Here is a 13,789-nt window from a genome sequence, read left to right as displayed (position 1 = left end):
TCCCACCAGAACATCACAACGGAAGCTTCCCCTGCTTTTTGAGGTGCCCCCCCCCCAATGAGAGATAAATTAATGATAAAAACGGAAATAAAATATATAAGAGGATATGGAAACATTGATTGCACATTAATTCGACACATTGATTGCACATCAGAAGGTGAAACTAATGTGGATCGCAAAAAGAATTACAGCATTTATGGCAAAGAGTATCGAATACTGAATAGAAAATATTCTGTCTTCACCTCCCCCCCCAAATACTATAGTAAATCAATGGGCAGAAAATACTGTCATTTCTTTTGTAGTAAATATTGATTTCATCTTTTAATGAACAATGAATACATCGATCCTTCTGTTTCATAATCTATTTTACATTTTATTTCCATTTTTGCTATTAATTTATAATTTATATCCAAAGTCTTCCTTGAATTGCAATTTTAAGCGCATGCGCTTCGTATGACTTATATTTTACCCCCCCCCCCCCTCTTTTCTTATTATGTTATAGGCAATTTTCTTCTTTAACCTGATTTTCTCTTTTGTTTGCATATTATAACGTGTGTGTGTGTGCGCACGCACTTTTATATTTTAATTATATATATTTTTATGTAGCGTTTAACATTTTCACTATCAGTAAACAAGGCAATACAAAGAGTTCTGTAAAAGAAAAGCAAAGAAAGTTATGATTGTATACAAAGAGATAAATGGCACAAAATGTTCTTGTGCTTGGCTTACATCCTTTAATAAATTTGATCTTGTTGACTGTTTACTTATTGGTTCTGCTCCATCCTAGCTCCAGATGCGACGAAAAGGAAAAGGCAATCCCATTTTTCTTTATCATTTTTAAAGACGGTTTCAACATTGATATGATTGAAAGCTGCTGCCTTTAAAATTTGATGTGTGCTTTGTCACAAATTGTCGGAATCATTCCTCTTGGGTTTTTTTTTCATTAAACATGGCAGGCCCAAATTTAGTATTTGGCACTGTAAACTTGGAATTCGTGTCATCATCAGTCGATAATTATTTTTTGTCGCTTAAACTGAGCCGTTTTTCAAAAAATATTTTTCTAGTGTCGTGCAAGACAACATATCCTAACTTTTTTACTATCACCCCATTTTTTAATTTCTTATATCATTACTGTTAAGTAAAAATTCATTTATCTCGTTCAACATTGCTAATGTACATTACTAGTTTACATTTCTAGTTTATAGTAAGCTTTACAGAATAACAATATATTTATCAAATTATATGGGACAAATTGGAATGTAGTGTAAATTTTCAAACAATTCTTGATTTTAATTTAGTTTAGTTTTAAAGCAACAATAGGGATATTCTGGGACGGAGCTCGACATTTTGAACCGCGGTCAGATGACGAGGATGGCACCTGAGCTTGCACCCCCTCCCCCGTCTCCAAACTCCCACATCACACTAGAGAGAAGACGTTTGGCCCCGATGAATTTAACGCGCGCCAGACCCATACACGACGGTTTTTCTGTGAAATCGGATCTCGAACCTGAGGACCTTACCACCAGGCCCCAGCGGCTCTCAAACAATTCTTGAAGTTTGCGTAAAAAAAATTAGAATTCCTCAAAAATTGTACATTTTATATACAGAACTCAATTTCATAGGTGCACTCATAAGAAAAGCCTAAATGATAAACAAAAACAAGTTTCTATCAAGTACAGTTTGAGATAATTAAATGTGATAAGAGGGCAAATTGATATCATTTCGATAATCAAGACGGCAGCTTGATTAACCGGACTCATTAACTTAATCACTCATCTTGATTAACTAAGAATAGTGATCCAACTGCCTCGGAGGATCAAGGTTCAACAAGCGTTGCCACACACACACGTTTTATAAAACAATTTTTTTCAACTGAAATTTCCCAGATAATACATCATTTGCTTTAAAAAATTTTAATCGATTTAGAAGCATATTGCGGTAAAATTTCGAATTTAATGTGGCTAAGGCATTTAAAGTAAAATATAATGTGCTTTGCCCTTTTTTTACAAACTTTCAATCCTTTTTATCACGAAGACATTTTAATTCGAACATTCTTGTAAAGTGTATCTTTTCTCACCAGTTTCACACCGAAGAATAAAAAAGAAATAATTAGTTTCAAAAGGTGGGAACAATGGATGGATGAAGTATCTCGATATGAAAGGTGGCCGAATTTTTATAATGGGCTCGAAAATCTATCATTTCAGAATAGATGGACACCCTGCAGAAAATCGATTGTGAAGGAGAAGTAGCCTCCGGCACATAATTATGTCAGCCAGCGAGCACCATTTCCCTCGCATCTCTATACTCTGTTTCACCCTAACTTGGCAGTAGTGTATATTCTAGGCATGCCGAATCGCAGTCGTCGTCAGGGGAACAGGGTTACTTTAAAGTACAATGTTACTAGAAATGCAGATCGCTGGCGAAACTTTATCTCGCAAATTTTTCGCCAAATAGTAAATATTTATTTACTTTATCATATTATCACTTTATCGGAGAATTAATTGTTTCCTTATTTTCATTATTTTTTCAATATTATTGACACATTATTTTAATAAAACATTAATGTTATTTCATTTCGTTTCATCGTTTCTCAAAAGAAAACCCCAAATCTTTCAATATTCGGTAAAGCGTAGTTCGGCTAATGTTTTTCGAAAAGATATTTATATCATCGTTCACATCTTTTAAAACTTTATCTAATGTTGGGATCTCATTTCTGCAAAAAAAATGCACGGATTTTTCGTCAAATGCAGATTAATGTAAAATCATCATATTTTACAAGACCTGAATGTTTATCTACTGAGCCTGGTCGCTTCTTTCCAGGGGTACTTAAAGGATGCCTTTATTTCTTTTTTCAAAAGGAAAACTTTTCATTTCGAAACATCTGTAAGATGCGAAACTTTATCAACGATTTGATTGATAGAATCTTAAGGGTTTTCTCGGAGTCGAGAATAAACATTTAATATGTTTTTACATGTTGCCCTTCTTGTTGGTTTCACTCGTCTTGAAGGTGTGCACAGCGTAGTCGGTGAAAACACTTTCTCTTTTTCAAACATTTTAGAAGTTAATAGAAATGACGAATCGAATAAATATTCACCAAATAAAACTAATAACTACTAATGCGATTAATATCAAAAATATCAGCTGCTAAAAAAGCGAAAATAAAAAAGTACGAAAGATGATAATGGTTGCGAACTGAATGAAGTTGAGTTGGCGGAGACGTAAAAGAAAAGTGCGCCAAATATTGACCTTGAAGACCGGTTCTAGCCAAAGTGGAATTCATTATGTCAATCTTTTAGTTTTATTCGTTCGCTTTATTTACAAAATACTTAACATATAAGCACTTCTAACTTGAGAATAATTTTAAATACATATTGATAGAAAAAGGATTACTGTAATTTATGATGTTATTTGATAAATTTCTGCGCATTTTAACTATTTTAAAGTCGGAATTGATGGGGAACTCTTTCCCAACGCGGAGCGTCACATTTTCTACCTTTTACAATACTGCCAAGTTAGGGTGAAACAGAGTATAAATAATCTCGAATCGCGAATCTGAAACATTCATCGGGGCCGATTTATCTAATTTGTTGACCTGCAGCAAACAGTGTACGGAGGAAAACCCTGCTAAATTAGACGTACACGATTAAATAATTTATTTTCTTGTCATCAGCTGCATTACATTAAGGGGTATCAATATCCTTTCGGAGCAAATAATAATTAATTCAAGGATTTTTTTTCTTTCTTCAAGAACTTTTCGACTTTTGTTTACGCTGAGTTGTATATACTCAATGACGCACTCAGAGCCATTCAATGTTTGAGTTGCAAAGAAGCAAAATGAATTATTTTAATATCCCTTCTTTTGTTAAGGCACTATGAAAAGAATACAGGGCTAAGATTAATAATTCCAATTACGGTAATTAAATATTCCATTTATTTCTTTTACAGATAAGAAAAATTAATATTTTTGAAGCCTTTTGTTTCTTTTATTAAAAACGATAAACTATTTTCCAATAGAAAAAATAAGTGAAGAAATTATAGACGACTTTTTTTCACTAAACGATGTAACATGCAACGAATAATTATTAAATGATTTTGAAGCCTTTTGTTATATTATATTATATATATATATATATACTAATTAGTAATAAAAACCAAGTTAAAAGGAAAAAAATAGAATCAAAATTGAGTGAAATAAAATAAGAATCCCGCCTGAAGACTTTCTCAAAGGTTTTAATTTCATATTGCTTATATTTTTGATTACTTGTTCTTGCTTTTGGCTGGAATTAAGCAGCATTTGCGCTTTTCCACTAACTGCAAATTAAAAAAAAAAAAAAAAAAAAAAATTAAAAATATTTTGGGATTATTCTTCTGGATTTACTTTTTCCATAATTCCATGTTTTGGGGTTAGGGAGATATATCTTCATTATATTAAATAAATAAAACTTCAAAAAACTAAAATTACCTAAAATTGTGTATAACAGTAATATATTCTTTCCTTTAACGGATAAATTAACTGTTTCAATAGCATTTAGTTATACATCCACTTTAAGGAAACAAATTTGTAATTATAATTACTATAGCAAATATTTAGATAAATAAAACAGATTGTAACTGTAACAAAGAAAGCTTTAACGATTTTATAGATGTGGATAAAGGTCATATTATTACAGGAAATTTAAAAATGATTGAATCCAGCTCTTTAAGAGAGTTATTGGAAAGAAGAACTAAACTTTAAGAGAAAAAATAAACAATAATAAAATCTTAATTTCTATTGAAAAAGATTTGGATATTTTTATTGCTAAAGTATCTAGAAAATACCATTTGCTTGCGGAAGGTTTCGGAGAATGGAAAGTGAGAATTTTAGAGGAAATTAAAACTAAAATGAATACAAATATTGAAAGATCTAAAGAACGAGGGATTTATTTTAGCAAAACAATAAAAAAAAGAAATAAAAAAATTTTAAAGAAAAATTTGTTATTACAGTAATAGATAAATCGGCACATAATTTCTGCTTAATTTGTAAGTATTATTATAAAGAACTATTAATTAATGAATATAACTCTAATGCAACTTATATTTTAAAGAACACGAGGAAAAAGGAATTAGATTAAAAAAAAATGCTAGCTTTCGCGAAAAAAATCAAAATTAAGACTTGTTCTCTAAACTTTAATTATTTGTTCCCAACAGTTAAATTTCATAAAAAAAGAAGAAAAAAAAGATTCAGATTCGTGATTTGTAGCACTGGCAGTTATAATTACTTTACGGATAAATATTTCTTTAAATAGTTAAATATTATCCTGGACAAAATCAAAGATGAAAATAACTTTATAATTAATAGTACCAAGAAGTTTTGATTTTCTTAAAGATAACAACATTAATAAATTTAATACTTAAGATTTCGAAAATTTATACACCAATCTGCCTCATGAAAAATTAATAAATGCCTGTACTTTTATATATGACGAATATTCAAATGAAGGTATTATTACTAAAATTAACTGGCTAGAATTAGGTAATTTTAATATTACCGAAAATTACGTTTTTAATGGAATTAATTTTTATAAACAGATAAATGGCATTCCAATGGGAACAGCTTTCTCAAGTGATTCAGCCAATATTTTCCTGCATTACTATGAGAAAAAAAAATAGTTAAATATACTTTAATAAACGGTTTGAGATATATTGATGACTTACTTTTGATAAACTTAGATGATACCAATATTATGACAAATTGCTATCCAAAAGATTTAATTCTAACAGAAACAAATAAAAATCAACTTGAGACTACCTTTCTGGATTTAAAAATCGAAATTGCTAATGATAAAACAATAGTTGGTATATACGATAAAAGGGATGAACTCAACTTTAAAATAACGAAACTTTGTAATTACCATTCTAATCTAAACTCTAAAATTTTCAAAAATTTAATTTTCTCACAATTCAGCAGGATAAAGAGAATTTGTAATAAAATTTCCTATATTGAAGCAACAAATAATCTCATTAAAAATTTAACTAATAATGAATTTTCCAGAAACTACTGTAGTATTGATATTTTAATTTTTAAAAAAAGGATGATTTGGTATTAATCCTTTTCCTAAAATAAAAATAGACTTTCCATTGCATATTGACTAACTCAATAGATGGCGCTAAGAACCACCAATTATTTATCACCTTAAATGACGTAAGCAGAAACAAAATGAACAAGATAGGACACTTTTTGTAAAATTTTTACCTGCTGCTGGTATGTTATTTCCTTTTTGTTTTAATAATTGGTTATGAGAGTTCTTTTTTCTTAATTAGTGGTCGTATTTTTTTATATATTTGTTTTGTTTTGTTTCATTCCTGTAACAGTGCACATAAAACGGTGCATCTCTTAGGCCTAAATTTCAGGGGATTTTCGGATCACGAGGGGTCAATACTTTTGGACTAAGGTCAGACTCCTCACAGAAAAAGTCCCTTATTTTGAATCCCTGCCTGAGGGTGACCCTTGAGAAAGTCTTCAGGCGGGATTCTTATTTCATTTTATTTGGTTTATTCTATTTTTTCCCTTTTAACTTGGTTTTTATTACTAATGAAACTAGATTCATCTGTGTTTTAGTAGTAGTTGCATTTGCGCTCTCTAAATGCAATAATGCTTTTTTTTTTTTTTTTTTTAGTTTTTAATTTTTTAGTTTGATTCCGAAATAACTTTTTAGTTTCGTTTCCGAAATAATTTAGATTGTTTCAAAAATATGTTTTAATTTCATATTGCTCATATTTTTGATTACTTATATATATAATTTATTAATCCAATTTCTACTCTCCAAGTAGTTACCGGTCTTTAACTCCATCTACAAATTCAACAGGAAGCAAATTATGCCGAAGTCCTTCTAACAAGATGTACGACAATTTTGAGTATAATTTTCAACCTAACAGAAAACGAACGCAAAAATAGTAGCACTCTATATATTCCCAATATTTTGAATTAAAAAACCAATTTTCCATTATCCCTACAGAACCAATTTGACAATCCTAAACTTCAAAACACACCACAACCTGGTCAGATATATTCGATTCTGTTGCATCTCAATGAGAATATACATAAAGGCCCATATCGGTTAAGAATAAGTAGCCCTCACGACCACCAGAGCTTACTCCAGCGGACTTTTGGTTGAGAGGATACCTAAAGTCTCATGCTTATCGGGGCTCTCCAGCCACTTTGGTGGAACTGAAAGGTGCCATTCAATGGGTAATTGGTAGCATTGGCTACACTCAGCTGTAATAGGCGTTGTTACGCACCTCGCTTGCCTAATACCTGGCGGTGGTAGTCATACTGAGCATTTTTTTCCCCTTTAAAATGACATGCGTTTGTTAAGTTACTGTGCTCTATTTCCTAATTTGCATAAACCGTCTGCTTATGTGCGAGCGCCATCTATTGGCGATTTGTTTGAATCTCTTTCTCTCACTCACTCACTCACTCACTCTCACACACACACACACGATCTTTGGCGGGAATCTTTAGCTTTTACAAAAACCAGTTTGCCATTTTAGGGGACTTTGTTTCTGTGGCGATTAATCGCTGACAAATAACAGAAAATCGAATATGTATTTTGAACACCTCTTTTTCCAACCGAATAAAACCAAAATTTAATATTGAACTGTCATTTAGGCCGCAAGATCATGCATAAACTTTCATTTATTTAAGTCAATGCGGGTTTTTTTTTTTTTCTTGTTTTTTTGTTAACGAACTGTTTTATGTCATTTTATCAATCACATTACATTATGGAGAGAAATTCAGCCTTGAATTGCGATGCTCGCTCTTTCAAAATCATTGACCTGTGTTCGCTTGGGCATCGCTTCTCAAACTTAAAGTCATTCAAAGAGGCTGTGATTCGAGAAACACATTTGCGCATAATCCACACACACCTCAAGCATTCATATTGGATCGGCAAGGCTGGACATTCCCAAAACGGAAGATCTCATTTAATTAGACAGTGTAAGAAATCAAAACAATTAAAAGGTTTAAAACAGAGCTCACCATTATTTCAAGCTTTGATAGTTTTTTCATTTCAGGTTTTGAAAATATCAATATCATCTTTGATATATGCAATGAACAAAAAAAAGCTGCATGTACAATTGATTGCTATTGGCACCTAAAGAGAACTGCAGAATATGCAACTAAAATTTTTAATGGGAAAAAAAGGTTCTATTTAAATCAGGTGCATATACCTTTTTTTTTTTTTTTTTTTTTATCTTCAACGAATTTAGTAAATTTTCATGGACACTTAAAAAAGACGATAAATGGTGCCGGAAAAACAAATCTACGATTGAGCAACATATTGAAAGTGTGTAAATCATAAAATTTAAAAATGACGAAACTACAAGGTGGGAAAATTGATTTTCGTCGTATCAAAAGACAAGGATGGCCTTTTTTAGCTAAACAATTTGCCGAGAAATTACATTTAATATCATAAACAATGACTTCCAATCGAAAACTGCCCGCGTTCTCATAATCAAGAAGAGATAAGACATGTTTTAGAATATCTGTTATATGATTTTTCATGAGTATTCTAAACATTTTTGAGAATTTGAAGCAAACGTCTCCTGTTTTCTCGAGATGATCAAGGTAAATTAATTTACGATGTTACAAAAAATAACTTTTCCTGAGTAACAATTCATCTTCCAAAATCTTTCCCAAATTCTCGTCACCGTAGATCTTCCTGACGAACATATAAAAAGTCGGCAACTCCTTTTACAGAGTCAACTTCTTAAAATGAAGTTTTCTGTTCATTATTTAGACTCTTTCATCGCTTTACTTTATTATTATTCAGTTAATTGGCTTTTGTTATCAAATGCTTTCCCAGAATAACTGGATAACTTAACTCATTCACAACTTTATGCTTATGATTACCTCAAGAAAATAATTTGAGGCAGATATCAAGATCATATTTTAATAACTTTGCACTTGTTCTTTCCATTGTATATAGGAGCCAACTTAATCGAGTCCAGTCTCATGACATCACAGTGCTATTAAAAACGTAACTGTCTCAATAATCTTACTTCGGCAACATTGTCACTTTCTTATTTCCTCGTGTAAACAATAATGATAAACGGAATCCTGCTTTCTTAGCTTTCAATAATGGAAGGAAATCAAACGATTCAACATTTGACGGAATGGAACTGTGGTGAAAGCTTATAAGCCAGTTAACAGCTACGCTACATGGGCAATTGCTTTTGTATTGTGGTCTTGTTACTGGGCTGCGAACCGCAAGGTCCCAGGTTCTATCCTCGCTTATAACAATCCGCCGCAGAACATTGAAAATGGTTTGAATCTTTGATTAACAATGAAATCTATTGTTGAAAATCATGGGAAAAATATTTTTTAATTGCTAAAATTCGGTGAAAATTTGCGGTCTAATGAAATTGGTAATCTAAAAAAGAGGCATAAACGTCAATTTTGTGCAATAATATTTTCGGGAGTTGAGGGGGGAAAAAAGCCAAATTTTTACTTAATTTTTAACTAATTAAACTTTTAAGAAATAGCTCGGAGACATCAAACGCCATAGTTCTAATCCCAAAAGTCTATCCTATCGAGCACCAACTCGCATTCATTTTGTAGAGATCAAGTAATGATCCCCTCCATTTCAGAAATATGTTGTAAATTAAGAATCCACAGGACGCTTGCATGTGTGGATGAGGCGCAATTTTATACAGCGTCATTAAAATTATTTAATTTCAGCCTACGGACGAGAAACGATAATTTCTCTATACTCTATGCCACCCAGGGCCCCAGGCAGAGACTAAAAGGACAATCAGCTCGAAAAAACACGAGCCACTTTCAGTTTGATAAGCAGTTCTAAAAACGAAATATAAAATTTTTCTTTAAATAAAAATACACCGTATTGGTATAAATACAACAATTGAAATTTGTAGAAAGAGAACATTTTCCCCCATAAGAATTAAAAATTATCGTGTTTTCTTATACTTTTATAAACGCACTTAATTTTTTATAGTATTAAAGAGGAGGTCAAATAGGTATTTAGTGAAAATAAAATCTGAACTTAGGAACAGTTCATATTAACCCCATCATCCCGCAAATAAAAGATAATTAACGATTTTGTATTTGAACGTAGATTGCGGAAAATGTTTTATACAGATTTCATCGAAACTTTTACAACTTTTTACGAATTTTAATATTTATTGGCACTCACTCATTGATACTGTTAAGCGAAAGCAATAGCTCTCCAATCTCACAAGCGAAACAAACGAAAATCCATTAATGAATTCTAATGGCTATTAATAGGTTGATTTGCCTTCAGGCTCATGGAAATATTAAAAGGCGGTTCAAATAAGCATTCTGAAAGAAACAGGAGAATAGAATATGCTAAAGCCAGAAAGAATTTCCATTACCGCAGGAATGCATCAAAGTATTTTACTGATGCAATTTCGGTGCTATTTTTCAGTTTGAAATGGCGGATAAAAACAGGCACTCTGAGGAAATAATCGATACTAGGTTGATAACGTTTTCTCACAAGAACACTGACGCTAAGGTGCGTCATAAATAACAAGATATTCAAGGGATTCTTGATGTAGAGGATTGTTATAAAAAAAAGGCCCTCCATTGAGAAGGTGCGATAAAAAAACCTTCAAAATCTGAAATTCTGAGTACATATTTGGTTTGCTACAACATTTCAGTCACACAGTGTAAGACATCTGGATATTCATAAATGAACAAATCCGAAACTTTTGTAACGAAATTCCTTGTGTATCAGAAGTTGAAGTCGAATACTGAAGAAAATGGGTGTTATTCCAATCATTGTTATAACATTCGAGAACGTGTCGATGATTTACATATCAGAATGAAATGAAAAGAAAAGCATATTGTATTTTCATTTCGATCACACTAGTCATATGAGATCAGTTTTATGTAATAATTGTTCTTATTTTCCTGTTATCATTGCGAATTGGCATACAAAAAAAAGCTTACTTTTCCAACTATTTTTATTCAAATATATTTTTTTTAATAACATGAATTATTTGATTGCTTTAAATAGAAGATCGGACTTTAGTCCCATAGCGGAAAGCACGAGTCACAAAGGAACGCTTCAAATCATTCTTTAATGATTTTTCCATTACTTTTAAGCATATTCAAGAAATTTGCTTATTAAAAAAAAGAACTAGACAGAAAATAAAATTATTTTTGATTTGCTAACCACTAAATAAACAAATTTAATGTTTCAAAGTATGTTTTTTTTTTATTAGTGAAACTTGATCCCAGCACTTTGAATATCAACGAACATAAATAATCGTACTTTTTTTAAAGCGGAAATAATGAATGCACGTTGACTATTTTCCCAATTTGTTTTCCGAGACGCACGCTTGGGAAAGAGCAGATTGAGTTTTTCTAAGAACCGCCACGCACAAAATACCACTTATAAACGCTGTAAAACCGAAAAATGATATTTGATGTGCATTCATTAAATCATTATTCAGGACTGCAACGAAATGTGAATCGTCCATCATTGAAACTTTCAATCAAACGATGTATGTAAAAATCCTCTTTCCAGCTTTTAAAATCTACTCTGTGTCAAACTACGCATGAAGTGAAATGGCATTCACTTTCTGAAATCAACAAAAAGAAATGTGGATTTCAGAATAAAATGGAGAAAAATACTGAAATGAATAACTTATAGAAATATCACAAAGAACTAAGGATCGAACTTATGGCATTTATCAAGTCAAGATTTCTGATACAATTTATTAAAATGACAACATGTTTATAAGTTCACGTATAATAAAATTTCAAAAATAAACCATTTGATGATGAATTAATAAAATAAAGCGTGCGCAAATTCATGGGATTCTTATTAAGATGTCGAGAATCGATCCCTTACACCCCCCAACAATAATCAGACAAAAATAAGATCCCCATTTCAGAAACATCAGCGAAAGAGAATTTCGTGAATGGAGCGTCTTTCTCTTGATAAAATCTCCATCCCAGTTTGGGCAGACGGTTTCTCTTTCAGGACAAAATCATTTCCTTTAAGAAATTAAAATTCTATTTAGTTCAAATGGTGCCGAATAATACTTCCATAAAAACTTAATCGAATGCTGGTGTATATTAATATAGACGAAGAAAATTTATTTCGTTATAATTAATATATTTTCTCCAAGAGGAAAATTTTATTTTCACGATTGAATTTTCGTTTCATTGAAACTTTTGTATTCAAATCCAAAACAACTGAGAATATCGTACATAATATTTGCCAAAATACTAACTTCTTTTAATGTGTTTTCGTTATTTTTTGACGATAACAATTGTTTCATTAAACAATGCAGCATTATTCGCATTTTTTTCAAATCTGTTTTTGCTGGTCGAATTCAAAATTTGAAATCTCGATCTTAAATCTAAGACAGGAACAACTGCACCCAATCATCATCACTAGCACCCAAAGACGGAAGACCTGCCCCCCCCCCTCCGTTTTCAGTTTGCATCCAGTTTCCAAAAAATACTCATGACATTGGAAAAATATATTCTCTGAATTTATTTTTAAATAGTTCCAAATAAAAATGAATAGATGAATTTTATTTTCTACAAACTAAAATCAAATGGATCATTTAAAGGTTCGGATGAAAAAGAGAATTGCAAAACTTCCGGTTCGTGAAATAATTCCTACTTGTTTCGTATAGCTCGTGTATATCCACAGTAAACAAAGGCATTTCTCCATAATGCGCTACTGGGGATAATGCAAAGAGAGTGATTCTGCATATCGACCAAGGTGAAAATAAAGGTAAGCACTTCCTAAAAAAAATATTGAAATTCTCAGCAAAATTTTGCGTAAAATGGATACAAACTTGCAAGTTTATATTATATTCTTCTGTCAAATTTTTAAAAATTGACCCAGGAAAAAGAAATATTTTACGTTGTCTTGGAAAATAGCATTCTTTTTGTTTAATAAATCTGGAAAATAAATTCATTCAAGTCAGTTATGTCACTATAATTCTAGAAAAATATGTTGTAAGTAATGATTGTTCCCAGTTTGAAATAACTAGAGATAAATTAAACGTTACCACAATGCACCAAATATGATTTTATAAATGAAATAAAAATTACGAAATCTGCATTTCAAAACGGGTCGAATACGAAGTCACTTACCGCAAATGATAGAAACACGTGCTTGTCAGTAAAAATAGGAAATCAGGATTAATTTTAAGTCAAGCCGCAATCCAAAACCAAACGAAACTCGAACAGAACAAATTTGAACGAACGCTCTGCTGTCACATGGAGAAGGGTTCTCGAAGAGCCCAGAATCGGCGATATTCGCGAAGCAGGAGCGCAGAAGCAACTGGTGAGAAACGAGCGAGCTTTCACCGGTGATGCTCGACAGCCGGCGTGGGCCAATGGCGGGCGTGGGGGAGGATCTTCAGCCAAGGCAGAGGAAACCGGATGGGTTGGAGTAAACAGGTGGTAAAAGAGCTGAAAAATGTCGACAGTCGGATCGGAAATATTCGATAAGTGGAAAAAGGTTAAATAGTTTCATTTCTCGATTGATTTCATTCACTCGATGAGATTCAGTCTATTATCCATCGATGCCTTTCTTAAAGGAAAGAAATGGAATAAATGTTTATCTATTTTAATTACTGATTCATTGTATTGTACTTTCCTATCCATTTTTAAAAAGTTATGCTCGAGTTCGTTTGGAATAGCTGCCTTTATTAAATATTTCTGCTCCAAGTTTTCCCTCTTTCATATTCTGAATCCTCATTGTGTGCCGATCCCCTCCCCCATTATCATCTGTCAGTTTGCAGC

At 31.9% G+C, this 13,789-nt stretch overlaps 1 protein-coding gene across 4 annotated transcripts in view; it reads right to left on the bottom strand.

Moving 5' to 3' along the window:
* Positions 1 to 13,338, bottom strand: part of LOC129988127 (protein trapped in endoderm-1-like) — a 94,641-nt gene extending 81,303 nt beyond the window's left edge. For all 4 annotated transcript variants that reach the window (XR_008785627.1, XR_008785628.1, XM_056096269.1 and 1 more), the window contains exon 1: positions 13,136 to 13,338. The gene's annotated coding sequence lies outside the window, so the exon portion shown is untranslated. The remainder of the gene's footprint in view (positions 1 to 13,135) is intronic.
* Positions 13,339 to 13,789: the final 451 nt, after the last annotated feature.

Source organism: Argiope bruennichi, chromosome 10, assembly GCF_947563725.1.
Source record: "Argiope bruennichi chromosome 10, qqArgBrue1.1, whole genome shotgun sequence".
NCBI classification, from domain to species: Eukaryota; Metazoa; Arthropoda; class Arachnida; order Araneae; family Araneidae; genus Argiope; species Argiope bruennichi.
Note: the sequence above shows the minus strand (reverse complement) of the source record. Positions and strands in the feature narration are given on the sequence as shown.